This window comes from Empidonax traillii, unplaced genomic scaffold (assembly GCF_003031625.1).
Source record: "Empidonax traillii isolate 1590-97213 ecotype Southwest subspecies unplaced genomic scaffold, ASM303162v1 scaffold353:size574767, whole genome shotgun sequence".
NCBI lineage: Eukaryota > Metazoa > Chordata > Aves > Passeriformes > Tyrannidae > Empidonax > Empidonax traillii.
The window spans coordinates 391250-408626 of NW_020955546.1; the positions used below are offsets into that span (position 1 = coordinate 391250).

At 44.1% G+C, this 17377-nt stretch overlaps 1 long non-coding RNA gene across 1 annotated transcript; it reads right to left on the reverse strand.

The window, feature by feature from the left end:
* Positions 1 to 327: 327 nt before the first annotated feature.
* On the reverse strand, positions 328 to 17103 carry LOC114061727. The gene is made up of 3 exons (XR_003572195.1): positions 16945 to 17103; positions 8700 to 8703; positions 328 to 339 (listed from the first exon to the last, which is right to left on the reverse strand). It is a non-coding gene; the product is annotated as an uncharacterized LOC114061727 (long non-coding RNA).
* Between the last annotated feature and the right edge of the window lie 274 nt (positions 17104 to 17377).

A 17377-nucleotide genomic window follows, 5' to 3' on the forward strand; every position in this document is an offset into this window, starting at 1 on the left:
ACTGCTGATACCCTCCAACATCAGCCCCTGCCTCAGCTACATCATCTGAGTGATTCCAGCTCTCCAGGGCCTGAACCCCTCCAAAGGAACAGGAGACTGAGCCTCAAGTGCTCATGTCAGAAGCTGTTGTTTGCTGTTGCCTCCAGATCCAGCCCGTGCTGGAGGAGATGCTCCTGCCATCCTGGGGGCTTTCAGACCTCCCCAGCACACAGAGGCACCCCCCAGCTACCCCTCAGAGCCCTATTTCCACACCCCTTCACCTCATCTACACCCAAAGGGACTGTTTTGCTTTCTACTTGTTGCTAATCCCGTTTGCAAGCACAATTCAAATGAACTTGTCTGCAGGCTGTAACATCTCTCCATCGTCCGCAAGCAGAGCGCACAGAATATAAATCTTTTAGTCTTGACAAGCAAAAAAAAAAAAAAAAAAATCTGTTAACATTCTTCTGCACCTAAAATGAGATCTGCAGAGACACAGAAGCGTCTAAAAGCTGCCATGGGCTGTTGGTCCAGTTGAACTGGAAGCATATCAGAGGCAAAAAGCCCTTTCAAGAGAGGGGAAATGCCTCGTCTCTCCTCTGTGTGGTTTTTCTCCTGCTTCAGGGGCACACAAATTGTATCCTGATGGGGAAAAAACTGCTCTTCACTTTAGAATTTCTGGTTTTGTGAAAAGCAGTTGTTGTATTTTTGGCTCTGAGTCCCTGGAAAGCTGGATCAGAAATGGGTCAAGGTACTCCAGCTATCCAGGCTTGCAGGGCAGGTACTGTGATAAGAATAAAGTGCCTGTTCAGTATAAATGAAAACAAGAAATACCCGCTAAGAAACAGCAAAAAGAATAAGCTGTGCAGATTCACAGTGGATTTTGACATTCTAATATGACAGATATCCCTAAAAGCTCTTCAGAAGAGACTTCATCAGCCCTAAACACTTACCAGATGAAGCTGTTGGGTCCACACCTGCATGTCTGCTAAATGCCAAGTTCCCTGTGAGAATTCAGCTTCCCACTGGCGATGTGGAGAGCCCCAACACACAGCCCTGCTGTGGGAAGGCACCAAACTCACCATCATCCCCACTCAGGTAACACTCCTGCCTGCTTTCCTGAGGTTGAGGAGGGGGAGCATCACCGAAAAACATATTCCTCTGCTTTAAACCCCAGCAGTGATGACTGGAATCCATAAATCAGGTTGGAAGGTTTTTTTTTTTTTCCCCTGACTTCTGGGACTGCTGCAAGCATAATTAGGTTTTGGGTTTACAAAAAAATAGCAGCATCTGTTGCCTGCTCTGTGCACGCTGCCAGTCTGAGGGGACTGCTCCGAGCTCACTACAGCTTTTGTTCTCACAAATAGAGAAAACTTTGCCAAGCCTGGAGCAGGGCTCCTGGCCAAGGGCCTCAGAGACCCACGTTGGATGTGGGACTGGGAACAGAGGAAGGGTATTGACCTCAGAGTGCCTCATCCCTTAGTTCAATTTAATTTGATGAGCCTCAGTTTAAATTAATCCAGGGAAAACTCCCAATAACAGCTTCTGCCAACAATCCCATTACAAAATAATGCTGGCATAAAATAATCACAAACATATGCCTATCTCTCGCTTTAAAGTCGGTTCCAAGAACTTACAGGCTGGCCAAGCCCCTTGCTAATTAGCAAGGAAACATCCTCTTGTTTCTCATCCTCACCCACAACAGAGGAAAACATCACAACAATTCCACCAGAGCAACAGCATCTCCAGCAAACTGGTGAAGGGTTGGTAGAGGGGCATCTGTTGATAGTTCTCCTCCACTTTCTTAAGGAGACTCTGGGTGAGCTTCTCAGAGACAGGGGTGACCCACTGGATTATTTGGTTGTAAGCAGCACTGATTCCAACCCAGGGGACCGTGTTCTGCCAGCTCAAATGTGAATACAATTTTAGGAATACACTATGTATGAGAGTAGAGTTATCCAAATGGAAAAAAAAAAAAAAAAGCTGAATGTTTAGAGGGGGAAGAGTCAAATTACCTGCCCTACCTCATACCACAGCTCCAAATCTCTCCCAAACTGTGTCTAAAACTCGTGCAAAGTTGCCAGAGGTGTTGCCTTCATACACCAGGCTCTGCAGTCCTGCAGGTTTTCTGCTAAGGAGCTTTGATGCCAAAAATACCAAGTCTGCAGTTATATCGTTTGCCTTTTTATTTTCTTATCTACTTTTCCAAAGAAGTAGAGGAAAGAAACGCTTAAAATAAATTGATGAAGGACTAATTAAGAAGTGCCTTGAACTAAAAAGAGTAAAAAGCCATTAAGTGGACATGTTGAGCAAAAATGTTATAATGATATGCTACATCTGTATGATTAAGAAGTTAAAATGAACTATGAAAGGAAGGTAGTTTTAAGGCAAAATAATGGAACTATTTCCAGCACATTTCAAACAAAAGGCTGGTAACATGAGTTGTCAAACATTTCTGAGATCAAAAGACAAAAACCCTACCTCCTGGGAAGTTTAAAAAAGTGAAAAGAAACACTTCTGCTTGCAGGAAGGAGGGTAGCAGGCACCAGAAATGAACATTTCTTTCTCTCAAGCAAGTGCTCCTGGGCCAGCAGAGTTAGATCCAGAGGAGACCACGGGGGATTCACAGCTGCAGGTTAACAGAAAGCCACCACAGCTCAATCCCCTCTCGTGTTCTGCAGAAAATGGGAAAAATAGTCAACACCCCAACCACGCTGTGCTGAGACAGGCAGCTCTGGGCTAGAAAAACTTGGTTTTCCTTAATGTGGCACACTCCTGTCACTGCTTTGATGCTCCCTCGATGCAAAATGGTGAGGAGATAAAACATTTTGAGAACAGCCTGAAATCCCCCCCCAGTGCCTCGGCTCTTGGAGTGCTTCTCAGTGCAAACTCCTCTGTAATTAACTCCTCCATTAGCAGCCATCAGGCTACTCTGTGGATACAACCACCTCCTGGTCATCTCCAACTGCTAATCTGGCAATTTTGTCAGGGACCATCTAGATAAAATTAATTGTGGAGTCAGGGTGTAAGTGTTCCCGAGTGGCTGTGTTTTGATAAAGCACTTCTTCACCTCTCTCTCAGCCTAATCTTGTTTAACCCTCCGGTATCAGCCATGAGAAGACACATCAAGTCCAGCAATATCTTTTGGGTTTGTTTTTCAGGGGACTGAAATACTGCCATAAACAGCAACCACAGCCCAGGCTGGGAAGCCTGCTGGCTCAAATACCCACGGGCTGCAGAGGAATTTCACGTGTAAAGTAAATGCAAGATCGAGCACAGCCATCGCTGCGACAACGGCACTTACAAAGGCACTTCGTGCTGCAGAAATAACTTGGGAGCTGCACGAGGAACAGAAGAACAGGCAGTTTATGGTGCAATTAAATGGAGACTCTGCATTGCTTCACACGTTGCTTGGACTGGAAGGGCTACCAAGACTACCCACTTTCTACCAGAAGACCAAGAAGTACCAAGGTATCCTGAGTTTACCAGTAGATTACTACTGGATTTATAATAGCGACTACAAAATTACCTGAATTAATATAAATCCCAGGCCAGCTGATGATTGCTCAGAGATTTAGGAGGTAGCATGACTACTTAGAGGGATTTTACTGTAAGCAAACTTTATGAGGCCACACAGAGTCAAAAACAGAGCCCTGAAAAAGGACTGGGAAAATAAATATATGTATAGCATCGAGCATCTAAATGAGGAATTCCATAAAGCAAACAGCAATAAAGACCTTTAGAACACATTAGGCAAGTGTTAAATGAGGGTAAATATTGTTGCTAGTTTACAGCAAACAACTGATAGGCTTTAGGAGGCCTGTGAGGGAAATATAAACCCACTTCGATCTGGTGTGTACAAACAGCAAAAAAAAAAAAGCATTTGCAAGCAAAATTTTGTTCATGCCTGTAGTATCACAACCAGCAGCTGCACTGGCTAATCTGATCAGGAGTGGCTTCGTTTTGTGCATCCAAAATGAGCTTTCAGGTAACAATTTTCCCAGAGACACCTGTGTGACAAACGCTTGGTTCGTACCAGTCTGCTACTCGTTTTAAAATGGTTTTATCTTAAAGCCACTCTCGTCTCCAGCCTAGAAAGGTCCTTTTGCAAGCCTATCTCTGCAAAACTGATGCCATCTTGTGGTGGAAGAAGCCTCGGTCTGCTGATGGATTCAGTCTCTTTAAACAGCCCAAGATAATCCTTGACTAACTCGGTGTTACAGGAACAGTGACTGCTCTGCAAACTGACGTCTCTCCTCCCAACCTTCAAACTGCATTTCTATTGAACTGTAAATGGTTATTCCAGCACTGTGAAATTAGCTCGAGTGTGAGCTCTTAGAAATTGGAAGTGCATGCAGATTTCTGCCTGGTTCGTAGCTGAGGTACCAGGTGCCTCCAGGGACAGCCCAAACCAAGGCTACAGCTTCCAGAACCACCCCCCTTTCACAGTAAACAACTCCATTTCTTCTCTTTTGCTGAGCCTTTCTCTCACAAACTCCCTACTTTCAGACATCTCCACTCCTGCCCTGCTTTTGGCTTCTTCCAAAGGGTACAGGTAGAATAGAGGGAATGGGAATTACTTGCAGAGTAACTCCAGAGCACTGAGCTTGGGTTACCATCAGTGGGAACCTTCCTGGCTTCACTAAAATTCACTGACCAAGAGCCTGCAGCTCCAACCCAGGCTCTCCCCATCACCCCTGCTGTGCCCTGTACCAGGGATGACATCTCCAAACACCATCCCTTCGTCTGCCTTGGAAAGATCCCACCTTCCCCAAGGATCCCCTCCTGCGTTTCAGGTTGCAGAAACACCATGTTTTCCTGGGCAACAAATGCAGCTAATCAGATCTACCTGCTCTGCAAAAGATATGGAGCAAGGGGGAATCTCACTGTGTTCTCTTTTCCTCTTATTTAATTTGCTGTTCCTTTATTAAGTGTTGGATTTTGGTTCGTATAAAGGTAAAAAATACTATCACACAAATCTTAATCTTATAACAGCAGCCTCCCTTGAATTACTTGATAATTAACCTTTAGGCATAACACTCATCTTGTTCAGTTATACCTTCATTATCATCAGATTCATTAATTTCATCCTCTGTGTGCTAAAACACTGCATGGTTAAAGGCAGCATTTAGCAATTTTTACAGTCTTGGTGAGGTTTTCCCTTCTCTACTGGAGAGTTTTGAGAAGCATTATTGCGCCACGAGGATCAAGAAATAATTTTTCCTTTGAATCCTTGAAATATTCATGTAATAGTTAAATTATACTAATATTAGTACTTAATTATTTGATTGCAATTTCAGTACATGCTGAGCATAGTGAACTGCCTTGAGATGGACCCTGAAGGAGAGCTTTGCCAGGGCATGGCTGGGTGAGCATCCTCCCTGCACGGCTGGAAAAGCTGGGATCTGCTGCTGTAGGGGCTGCTTGGCCCCTGGGGCGAGAGTTTTGCTTGCTGAAACACTGCTGTCAGCAGCTGAGTTGGCTAATCCTCCTGTGAGTCAGGGCCTTGTAAGCAACCTGTCTCTTTTGATCCCACAGTTGTTCTTGGCAGTGCCTCGCATTGCCAGGCTGCACATGATTCCCCCATCTTCCAATCCCACTGTTACTGTTTTAAATAAACCCCTCTGGAAGGTGTCCAAGAGATCAGACAGACAGACAGACAGAGGGAAGTAGAGGATGGAAACCATGGAGGTGATGAGCTCCAGAGGAGCTCTGTCCAAGTGACACAGGTCATGAATCCAAGACACAGCAAAGTCACCACATCAAGGCTGGCACAGTCCTTCCAGCCCTTCCAGGGTAAGCTCATCAAATTATCATTCATTATAGCCATGACTGAGTAAAATGGGGTGTCACACCATTTATCTTTGAAACACTGAACAGCACCTGCTTGCAGAGCGTGGCTTTGATGAGATTCCCCCACCCTCCCCTACCCTTCCAGATGCCCTTCAAGAACTAGCACATGAAAATGAAGAGTCTCAGCCTACTCCTGTATCAGCTTATAAAAACTCCAGTACAGCACCATCAGAAGAAAAAGGTACTGTGTGAACAGAACATTATCAGACCATTTCACTGCCACACAGAACATGCCTGTGCTCTGTGACCATTAAGAAGAACAAGCACACAGTTTATAAAAATACCTGTACATGTTCCAGCTGGAGGCACAGTGACCAGAACAGCTCAGGTATCAAGCACAGGGATTTTTTGTTGTTGTTGTTGTTAGATTACTTAATTAAATGTTGTGCTATAAGCACAGTATTTCAGTTTCTCAGTAAATCGACATCTTTGGCAAGAGGTAGAGATTAATGCAACACCACTTGTAGGTGAGAAGTGATACAGCAGAGAGACATTCCCCTGCCATACTGAATATATTTGGTAAAGAAAGGAATTAAGTGAATACACATGCAAATACAGGCAGGCCAATTTAATACTGGCCTTCAAACTCAAGTGCTAACATTTGTACAGCTTATGCTTTGCACATCTCTGTGTACTTTTAAGCTACAGCTTCATTCAACAGGACAAGTATGAGTTGCACTAGAAGGGCAGCAGAAGTGTCTCTCTGGACACAGGAGCACAGATACAGGATGGGAAGTGGAACTGAAAATGTATTTGATGAAAGAAAGATTTGTAGGTATTATTTTAAGTTTATAATACCTGTTTTAGAGAAGAAAGATAATTCAAATAAGACTGAATTCTGAAAAAGACACAACAGAGACAGAATCTGGCAATTCAAAGGTGTCCCACCACTTGGTTATGCTTGTTTTCCTCTCCCATCCCTTTAGAAAGCCAACCTCAGACACCTGGCATGTCACAAAACAGCACTTTCTCAAGGTCTTTTGGGGGTTTCTCATGGCTGGTTGGGGACAGCATTTAACTGAGATAGGGAGGAGCGAGCTGTGCTGATGTGCTCAAGCCCTCAGCTCCTCAGCAAGGTGGCATCCAGGTGGCATCATATACCAGGCATGACTCCTACAGGGAATTTGTCTTTCTCCTTAAAAATAAAGAAATAAAGAAACAATCCCGACTTCTCAGCTATTTACAAATCTGCAGTCCCATGAAGTGCTTGTGAAGCCTCCTGCTATCCTTACACTGCTTTGATCTGGGCTTTGGACCAGCTTTTAATGACACTTCTGAGTGACTGGTGGTGGGCTGGCACTGCTGCAACAGAGATGAGAACAGGGTTTGGCTCTGGACTTCATGACTGCAGAATCATGCCCAGCAAATTAAATTAAATTAAGTCATACTGAAGCCTGTGACCACTTAGGAAGCATTAAAATGTCAATTAATTAAAGCTGGATTTACCAAAGGTGATGAAGCAAACCCTCATCTGTTAATCTGTCGAAATCTGATACTGAAGTTTCCTGAACAGTTTAGGGGATGTTTTAAGTTGATCAGACAATGGAGAAGGTTACTTTTTTTTTTTCCACATTTCATGTAAAGCTGTTTTCTGACCCACAGAGAAAAAAAGGGCTTCAGAAAGTAAGTGATTACCTCAAGAAGCCACGATGTGACCAGGTTCCTCTAATAATGCCATCCATAAATCACAGGATTTGGGGAGTCAGTTGTAGCTTCATGAGATAACAAATGTCAAGGAAAAATATTTAATTGAAAGGGCTCAATTAGTACTAAAACTGTCTAATGTACAGCATTTAAAGTAACTGATCCTGATTCTTTTACATTTCCTTGGGATCAAAACCAGACAAACTCTCATTAAATGCGACAGGGACACTGAAGAGGAAAAGGTGTTTTCTAGGGAGAGCAGAATTAGAGGAATCTGCTCCTGATTTGTTTAAATGGCAATTATAAAATGAGATAACTGCAGAAAGACACCGATTTCAGAAGTGAAGACCTGCTCCTTACCAGCCACGTTAAGAACCGGTGGCATGTGCATGTCTCATCTCACATATCTTTTAAAAAAAAAAAAAAAAAAACTAATTAAAAACATGGCATAGTGTCAAGCTTTTGTGTAAGTCTAACTCTCATTTCCATAAACTAATAGAAGCTTTTCTGGTTCATCAGCAAGGCAGTGACAGCACAGGCAATCATTCCCTTCTTGGACAGTGCTCACTCCGGGTTGTGATAGAAGAGGGAGATGCCAACAACCTCTTGGGCCTCATTTCTTGAGTTTCAGATCAAAAAGCCCTCAAGGTAGGAGGCAGAGAAAAGCAAATAAGGGACTCTGATTTCCACCAAGACTCATTCTTTGCCCTGCAACCACCTGTACACGCCCAACCAAATCCCACTCTCTGACCTCCGGAAATTACTGAATGCTGCTTACAGAGCTGAGTAGTTTGTAGGTAATGCCACTGAGACTGGAAATTTAAATGTTGCTTCCATTAGATTTGAAGCCCAGAACTCAGCAGATGGAGAGCAGCATTCACTCACCCTTCCTTGTCACCTGCAACCAAGGATCAGCACAGGCTTTGGCAGGATTCAATCCTGTAAATACAGGAGGCAAAAGACCAATTTTTTTCCCAGGCATCCCTTGGCATGTCCCTGATGGAGAGACAGTCTCAACCTCCTTTTTCTTTTCTCTATCCGTAGGAGATGACTTCTGCTTTGAGGTCTTTGAGGGGATTGGAATTAGCAGAGAATCAGACTGTGAAGGGGGGTAAATCATAGAATTGTTTAGGCTGGAAAAGCTCTTGGAGTTCATCAAGCCCAACTGTTTCCCCAGCACTGCCAAGGCCACCACTAACCCACGTCCCCAGGTCCACATCCACAAGTCTGTTAAATCCCTCCAGGGAGAGTGACTCCAACTGTCCTGTGCAGCTTGTGCCAGTGTTTGACAGTCTTTTCCATGAAGACATTTTCCCTAATATCCCCTCTAAACCTTCCATGGAACAACTTGAGGCTGCTTCCTCTTGTCCTGTCCCTTGTTCCCTGGGAGCAAAGCCCAATTCCCTCCTGGCTCCCCTCTCCTGTCAGGGAGTTGCAGAGCCAGAAGGTCCCCCCTGAGCCTCCTTTTGCCCAGGCTGAGCCCCACCAGCTCCCTCAACTGTTCCTCATCAGATTTGTGCTCTAGACCCTTCCCCAGCTCCTTTGTCCTTCTCTGGACACACTCCTGCACCTCAGCATCTTTCTTGTTGTGAGGTTTCCAAAATGAACACAGTTCAGTCCACAGCACAGTTCAGGACACCCCTAAGAGGTCACAAGCAATCAATATATGCTTAATTAAGGCTACAACTCCACAGTGCACAGCTTTTGACCCTAAGATCAACCTAAAGGCTTCCCCCTCCCAGCAGCTGGGGCTCAGCTCACTTCTGCTTCAGACACCTCATGCTGGAAAAGAGGTGACAAACTACGTGGCTTAAAAAAAAATGTCCCTTAAAAACTCCAGCTTCTTGCCTGCAGCTTATTTTTAATGTATTTCAACAGATGAGGGGCTCAGATATGATGAAGCTGAAGAACAGAGCAGGAAGGGTTTCTGTCACAGGGCATTTGATCCAAAGCTATCTGGAAAATGCAGCACAAGTGCTGGAACTGTGAAGTTGCAGCGCTTGAGAAGAAAATGTTAATTTTTCCTCCAAAAAAAAAAAAAAATGCTGTTTTCAGGAAGTCGCCCTGCACTGAGAATGTCTCTTGCTAGCCAGGCTTGTGCTCATTTATTTGGCTGTGCTGACCCCCAGAGTCCGGTGCTCTGCACGGCACATCCCAGCCCAGAATCCATCGGGTCACTCCCCTGCTTTCCACACACCGACACTAATTCAAGGACATGGAATTTTTTCTGGAGTGATTGCTCCCACAGGCTGGGGATGATTGCACCCTGCCAGCACCAGAGACAACACACATTTACCCCACGGTGACTCAAATTGCAGCTTGTGTGAGAAGCTGCAGAATTAACTGGATAAGGAGGGGGGAAATTACACAGTCATTACGATGCAGCAGGTAGGGAAACTCATGGGGAAGCTGCCTGATTATATCTGATGTCTCCAGACACACACCTGGCAAAAACCGAATTAAGCACCCACTGGGCCACAAAGGAATCCTTTATTTCTGCTGCTTGAGTCCAGGGGGAGCTGATACTTCATTTTATTTTATATTATACATTTTAGAACTTTCCAATGACGTTTTTCTGAAATAACTGTTTGTCATGTTAACTATCAAACATACCAATCAGACATCATTAAAGGCACAGAAAACAGAGGTGGATTAATTTGGGTTAATTAATGATTGCTGCATAAGATAAATTGTTCAGATTACAGCCACAATGTTAAAATCACTGTGATGGAGACCAAAACTTCTCTAGCACAAGAGGACACATTTTTTTATTGGGAAAAAACCCCACTTCAAAAAGTGAAGTGTCTTTCTCTTGCACATACCACTAAAAAAAAACCCATATAGCTTCCTTCACCCAAATTCAGGTCTCGTTGTGGATGAGGGTTTAAGGCTTGTTATCTATGCAAGTTTAATATACCCACATACTTTTTTAACTTTTAAAGCTCAATGACACCTTCAGCCCAGGAAAACAAAAATAAATTAATTTGTCTTCAGGTAAGAGGCATTTTTCACAACTCAGATGGGAATTGTCCTCCCTCTCACCCCTTCACAAATGACAACCTGATAAATCTCTTATAATCTCTATATACCCTCCTGTGAAGACGGGATCTTTATTCTTGGCTGTGCTCTACACCCTCTGCCTTTCTCTGCTCCACCCTTTGGACTGACATTTGTCACCTCAGCTGCTGCTGTAGCTCAGGGGACATTTGTAGGCAGGGACATTGTCCCCAAATCCCCCTTTGTCACCAGCATGGAGCACTCCCAGGTGGAGGCACAGAGTGCTCCCCATCTACAGAGCTGGTTGGCACTGATAGTGCACACACAGGGGACAAAGGGAAAGTGCTGAAGCATTAAAAAAAAAAAAAAAAAAAAAAAAAAAAAAAAACAAACAAAAAAAAAACCAGAAGGTTAAAAAAAGAGTCATAATAAATGGCATCCTGGAAAGGAACCAGAGAGTGGTGTTACTTGATCTATCATCCAGGACCGTTTACTAGTGAGAAACCCTGCGTGAGCAAACAGGTTGATGGCACTGATGGATTATCCATGCTGGGGACAGCCCACTGGGAGCCAAACCAGGACTCCCACCTGAACTGAGCTGGATCCCTCAGCAGTGGCACCTGGGCTGCAGCCAGACCTCAGTGCATCCCACCATCAGCAGGATGGCAGCAGGGAGACCCACATTCCTTCAGTCAGCACCTGAGGCTGCAATATTTTTCCATAAACAAGTGTGTTAAATGCCAGCACTAGTCAAATATAGAACAGCCACTGAGGAAAAGATCCAGCTCCAAGGACAGGCTAAGCCAAGGTGGTGTATCCTCAATGCATCATCTCCTTGTAGGAAAACATCCCCTACACTTAAGGGAGGGGTCCCAGAACTTTCTGTTTTTCCAGCATAAACTTTGGGAATACAGAGAGGAAGCACAATGGAGAAAACAAGACTCAGCCTCACTGTGACCTCGCCCAGGTACCACCACCCACAGAACACCTCACACGAGGGTCCTGCCCAGCAACAGGGGCTGCACCCACCTCTCTCCAAACAACAAACCATCCCTGGGACACAGGGCTAAGAGCTCCCACCACTTCGTACCTGCCATTTCTCCTGCAGCTCCATCCTCACTCTGCTCAGCCGGCAGGGCTTTGGTGTCCCTTTCCACGACTTCCACCGCTGCAACCTCCACAGAAACTGCTCCCTGTTTTCAGCTCGTGGGACGAGTTGTTTGGGACCAGCAAGGAGTATAAGGCACTTCTTGCAGAGAAAAAGCAGGACACAACCCAGAACAGTGACCAAAGCTCCCCTGGGGAGGGAGGGGAGGGGTGGATGCAAGCGAGGCAGCAACACCTGTGCTTGAACCAACTGATCCCAATTAAGGTTAAGTTATCAAGCAGGTGCTTCTGCTTTAAGTAATTTGCTTCCAGAGGGTTTCCCACTATTTTATTATTTAACAAAGCATATAAAAACAATGGTTTCATTTTGTGTTAGATAAGCCAGGTTATTCCCAGTGTCACGTAGGCTTTCAAAAAAAGAAGCGTGTTTTACATTCGAGATACAGATATTAGAAATAGCTTATGTAACCAGTCACTTGAGTGAATTTTGAGCCATTACCACTTCTTTCAGACAAGCCTGCTCGTGCTACCCTCTCTTGCAGGCTGTTAAACCTCCCTTTTGCTTGGGTTGTCCATGGGATGGGACTGGACCATGACACACCCTGCAGCCTTTGCTGCTTCCAAAGTCAGAGATAAAGGGAGATTTTAAGAACTGCAGAGGGGAAGAAAATGCCCTGGTGCTGTGACCACTAAATTACATTCCTGCATTTGTCCAGTGGGACAAACTCACCACTGGGTGAGACAACATTGTGGAAAGAGGATAATGTAAAGAAGCATAAGAAATACATAGAAAAGTAATATTTAAACCACTTATGGTTAGAAAAGAAGAACAGATCCTTTGGGACAGGTGTTGTACATGTTTAAAAGGGCCCTTTTAGAAGATTTACTGATTTAAAAAAAAAAAAAAAAGGATGCTCTAGCATTTAAGACCTGTAATTCACTGAGCAATATGCTGAGCAGAAGCTGGGGAGGTCTGCAGTGAAAGAAGAAGGCTCATATTCTGTAAATGGAGGCCAAATCAGATGCACTGAGTGAGCCTCAGCAGCTGTGCCAATTAAATCTCATTCAATTTGCTGAACAAGAACGTTGACATTAATCACTTTGGCAAATTTCGTGGAATATTTCGTGTCACTAAGTAGTTAAGTGATTTTGTGCTTGTTTACAGTGCAGAATAACATTCTGTGAGGCAATATCATCAGTCACTGAGCAACTGTGGGATGCTTTGGGAGCCCTGGGTGGTTCATGGCAGTGTGTCTGCAGTGGTCTTTTCCCTCTCACAGGCTTTTTCAGAAGCATCCAACAGATTTTATTTTTTGTAATTGCAAATACTTCCCCTTCTGAGGTGAATGAGGCGAAGTGGCAGCCACTACTATGAGGTCCCTGTCCTGCCAAGGGTAAAATCTGGGGTGGAACACACGCCAAAAGGTTAAAATGTAGGCTACAAAAAGAAACAACAATAGCAGGGGGAAAAAAAAATCAGACAGCAAAATCAAGGCAGTGAGATTTTTTTTTTCCCTGTTTTGCAAAGGCTTTTCTTCAGCTGCAGGTTCACAGATTTATAAGTTTATCAGTTTAAATGTGAATAAAAAGGAGCCACCTGTGCAGGAGAAAAGTCATTTTGAAGTAAAATAAGGAATAATTGTGAAGTCCTCCAGCTGCACAGAGCAGCCCACAATATGTCATTATCTGCTCATCAGGTAATTAAATTTCAGGATCCCACATGGTAAATTTTATGTCATACATTGGTATTAACAGATGAGGCACAAGGAACATTTCTGGAAAACCAGAGAGCTCAGTGAGATGTATTGTAAGCATAAGGCAAAATGAGTTGGGCAACTTGTTTAATGTATTACTTTATGGTGTTATTAAGAAATATTGAGCCCATGAGGATAAACTCTCCTTTTTCATGTTTTCTCTCTTCCCAATTGCATTCCCTAAAAGGTTCTGCCTTCTGCCATCTGAAGGCAGAAAGCAGAAAGCCCTGAACCAAGGGCTTTCCCACCCCCAAAAGAAATGCTCTTCTCCTGCACCCCAGAAGGAAAACAGCTTTTAAATTCCCTTGGAAAAGGAACAGAGCAGAGTCTGAGACAGGATCAGGGCAGCATCTCCTCTCAGCATCAGCACGTGTGGGTACCACTACCCCAGGCCAAAGGGCACCAAGTAAATCCAGGGTTTTTATCTGCTGTGATTAAAGAGGGGGAAAATAAAGTCAATTGGAGTGATGAGATTGTTCCTTGCTGTCAGAAGCCAATGAAATCAAAACAGACCCTGAAAAGTTTCATTAGTTCAGGTTTTATTCAAATTAAATGATGGGGAACTACAGTGTGATTTTCTTTCATAATAGAAATATGAATGTTTCTTGAGTCATTCGTCGCAAGCTGGACAAGACAGCTGTCAAGAGAATTACTTTGCAAAGTCCTTGGTCCTCCACACTCATGCAAAACAATATCTTTAATTTAAAAAACAAGGTTAAACAGCCTACCAACTCATTATGGTATACTGCCAACTACTGAACCAAGAAAGCCTCTTTTACAAAACCAAAACATTTCACACCCAGGTAAATTATTTCACAATCGTTCATTACTCTTAAGGGTCTTCTTATACATAAAATATACAAATAAAAATTCTCAATATTTATTTATTTATTGTCACGGTAGAGGAAAATAATTTATAAACCCATAAACAAGATAAGAGCAGATGAAAAAAAAAAAAAAGTGAATTAGCCCATATTCAGACTGTAATGCCTAGCACACTCCCAGCACTGCAGCTTTGAGCAACAAGTTATGCTCATGTGAATGTGACTTGGGGGCACGATGTTATACCAAGGGGGCGACTGCTTCGATAATATGTTAGTAACAATCCCAAAGGCTAATCTAGCTGTTGAACCATCGTGTCAGCTTGGTGAACAGGCATTGGGTATTAAGGGTTTTGGTCTCCAAGCACTGCAAACCGAAGAGCAGTGCTGAGCTTTCGTGGTGGTGTCACCCAAACGCTGCCAAGTGTATTCGTGGTAATTACACGCTGCACACATCTGTACAAAGGAAGTGTTTGGGTAAACTGAACGAAGTGAAAATTGGGTTTAATCACCCCCAATTTGTCTATTAGGCACGAATGGAAAAGATGGACTTGATTCAAACTTTTCCAAACAACAGATCGCTTGAGGCGAATCTATCCTGCCCAGTGGGGTGTGCACCCACAGGGGATGCTCTTGGGGTTTTGGGGGGGGCACATCCCCAGGGTGCACCCTCTGCAACAGCAAAGCCACCTTTGGGAAAACCCAAGGCCAGAAAATCCCAAAGGGGGTCAAGCACAAGGCGATCCCAAAAAGAGGGGACAACAGCAGCTGAGGAAAGCCTTCATATTCACAAAGGATCAATGCGAGGAAGCAGCCCAGGTTTGGTGTGTAAAGTTTTACCAATCCTCCTGCAATAACTGGGCTGGTTTTGGCAGCCTAGGGGCTTGTGCCTGCACTGTTTTGGGCAGAGCATCTCCATCTTCAAGCAGCTCACACAGGAGCCAAGAAAGAGAACGGTCGAGTGACAGCTTGTCCCCCAAACCTACCGGGAACCAATCATGTGGCACAAGGAAATAAATCAGAGTATTGAAATCGTTGCAAAATAACAATCTAAGAGCGTACTGGTGGCTGAGGTAATGGGTTTGAATTTATCTCCTAATGTGGAGCCCAGTGCTGCCCTTCTCATAGGTTAGAATCAACACAAGAGCTATCCCAGATCTCAGTTCCAACACGGCATTTCTCGTGCAGAGAACGTACAGAGTCACACCCACACCAGCAAAAACCACACTGGAGTGCACGAATCGGATCCAGAATTTTAACAGAAGTGTCATTGACCACCATAAAAAGCAATCAAAAAAAAAATTCTTTAAAATCTGTCTTATAAAAATATGTACAGTAAAATTTGTTAGCGCTAACGCTACGTTTTCAGTCCTAGAAAAAGGCAATCTGTAAAGGGTCTGGCTCAGGTGCTCAGGATGAACGATACAAACACGAAACCACAGGCCAAAGAAAAATTCCAAAAGCATTTCTGGAGCTGGGGGGGGGGGGGGGGGGGGTGTTACAGCTGGTTCATCACATTTTAGGGTTGCTGGTATTGCATAGCTGGAAAACGAGGTCACTTGACTTGCATAACACTGCAACTGTTTGAGAAGGAGAGAAGGAAACGTGTCGTTTGCCATCGAGGAGAACTGGCTGCAGCTGGGAACAGCATCACTCGTCCCTGGCAAAGGCTGGGAGTCCTAGCCCTGTCCAGCAAGCCACAGGTCTAGGCCAGCAGTGGGCAAAAATGCCATTTTACAATAGCAGAAAAACACCTAAACCTCTTTTCCTCATAAGGAAAGTATCTTGTGAATAGATGGACAGCAGGGGATAAAATTATCCCACCTTCAGGCATATCCACTTTCTACATCTGACAACCACAGCAGATTTCAAACTTGCTCCTCTCCAGCAGTACCTACTGGATTTTATCTCCAGCCCACAGAAACTCAAGAGTCCCTGAATAATATTTGCTTTTGCTCCAGTGAAGCCACAGGTGTGAAAAGGTTGGCTGGGGACTGTTCCCAACTGCTGAGCTGTGGTGGGGCTCTGCAGCAGCTTACAGAGTAGTTTATTTAGCTTTATGTCTGTACAGATCTGTCCAGCCTTGTCCAGTCACCTCAGCCTAACAAGAGATGCTCCCTCTGACCAAAACCTGTCCTGTTTTATCCTTTATTCCCACAGGCTGCATCAAAAGGAACCACTTTTGGGCCAGGGAATTTGAGTCTGTCCAAACTGGGGCCTTATCACCTTCCTCATGTCACTGTAAAGATGCACCTCAGGACACTGATCCACAGGCAGTGGCACTCAGGGATACATTCCTGCCAGGATACATTCCTGCCACCCTCAGTGGCTTTGACAGTAAGCAAAACCTCAGAGAAGAGCAGCATGTCATCCAATTATTTTGGCACATCTCATTGCAGATCGTAAAACCCAAAGCAAAATGTTTAAAGGGTATTAGAGAGATGAATAATTTTTTTTTTTTTTTAATTATTGTTTTCAAGATTTCTGAGCTGGCATGCAATGGAAGGGTAGACATCAAGAATAATACTGCCTTTTCTTTGGACAGCTTGCCTCTGTGAAAACAAGAACACCCAAAGAGGAGCGGGAGCTACCTAACATCCCCCAGCAAGGCCAGTCCCTCTGTGGAGGGGGTGACACAGCAAAGGTAGGTGCTGTTTCCCCCACAGTGAACCCACCTTACAAGGACTGTTTCAACTCAAAAAACCAAAGATCTACATATTTACAGAAGTAACCCACTCCTCTACTAAAGCTGCGCAAGATGATGTAGCGTGGATCCCTCTGAAAGAAACTTTCAAATATTTTTCTTTTCCACTGTTGAAGGTCATGAGGAGCCTTTCTGATAACAGATCTATGGAGACAGAAACCAGTAGAAAAACACTGGCCAGCTGCCCACAACAAAAAGCCTCAGTAGATCTACAGGAGAGAAACAAACAAACAAAAACCAACAAAACAAAAACCCAACCAACCAACCAACCAAACCAAAAAAACAACAACAAATAACAAGAAAAAGACTAGAGAAAATATTTTTCCTCACTAGCTCCCTTTAGCTGGGAAGCTTCTGAGAGCCCACTCCCTGCCAGAGCTCACAAGGAGACACAACAAAGGATTTTGAAGTCAAACATCTTCTTAAATGGAAAACTTAGAAGAATTTGGTGTATAAGCAAGACAGCTCTCCTACAGCTGGAGCTACATTTGTCTGTTTTGAAAATTTTTGAAAAATGA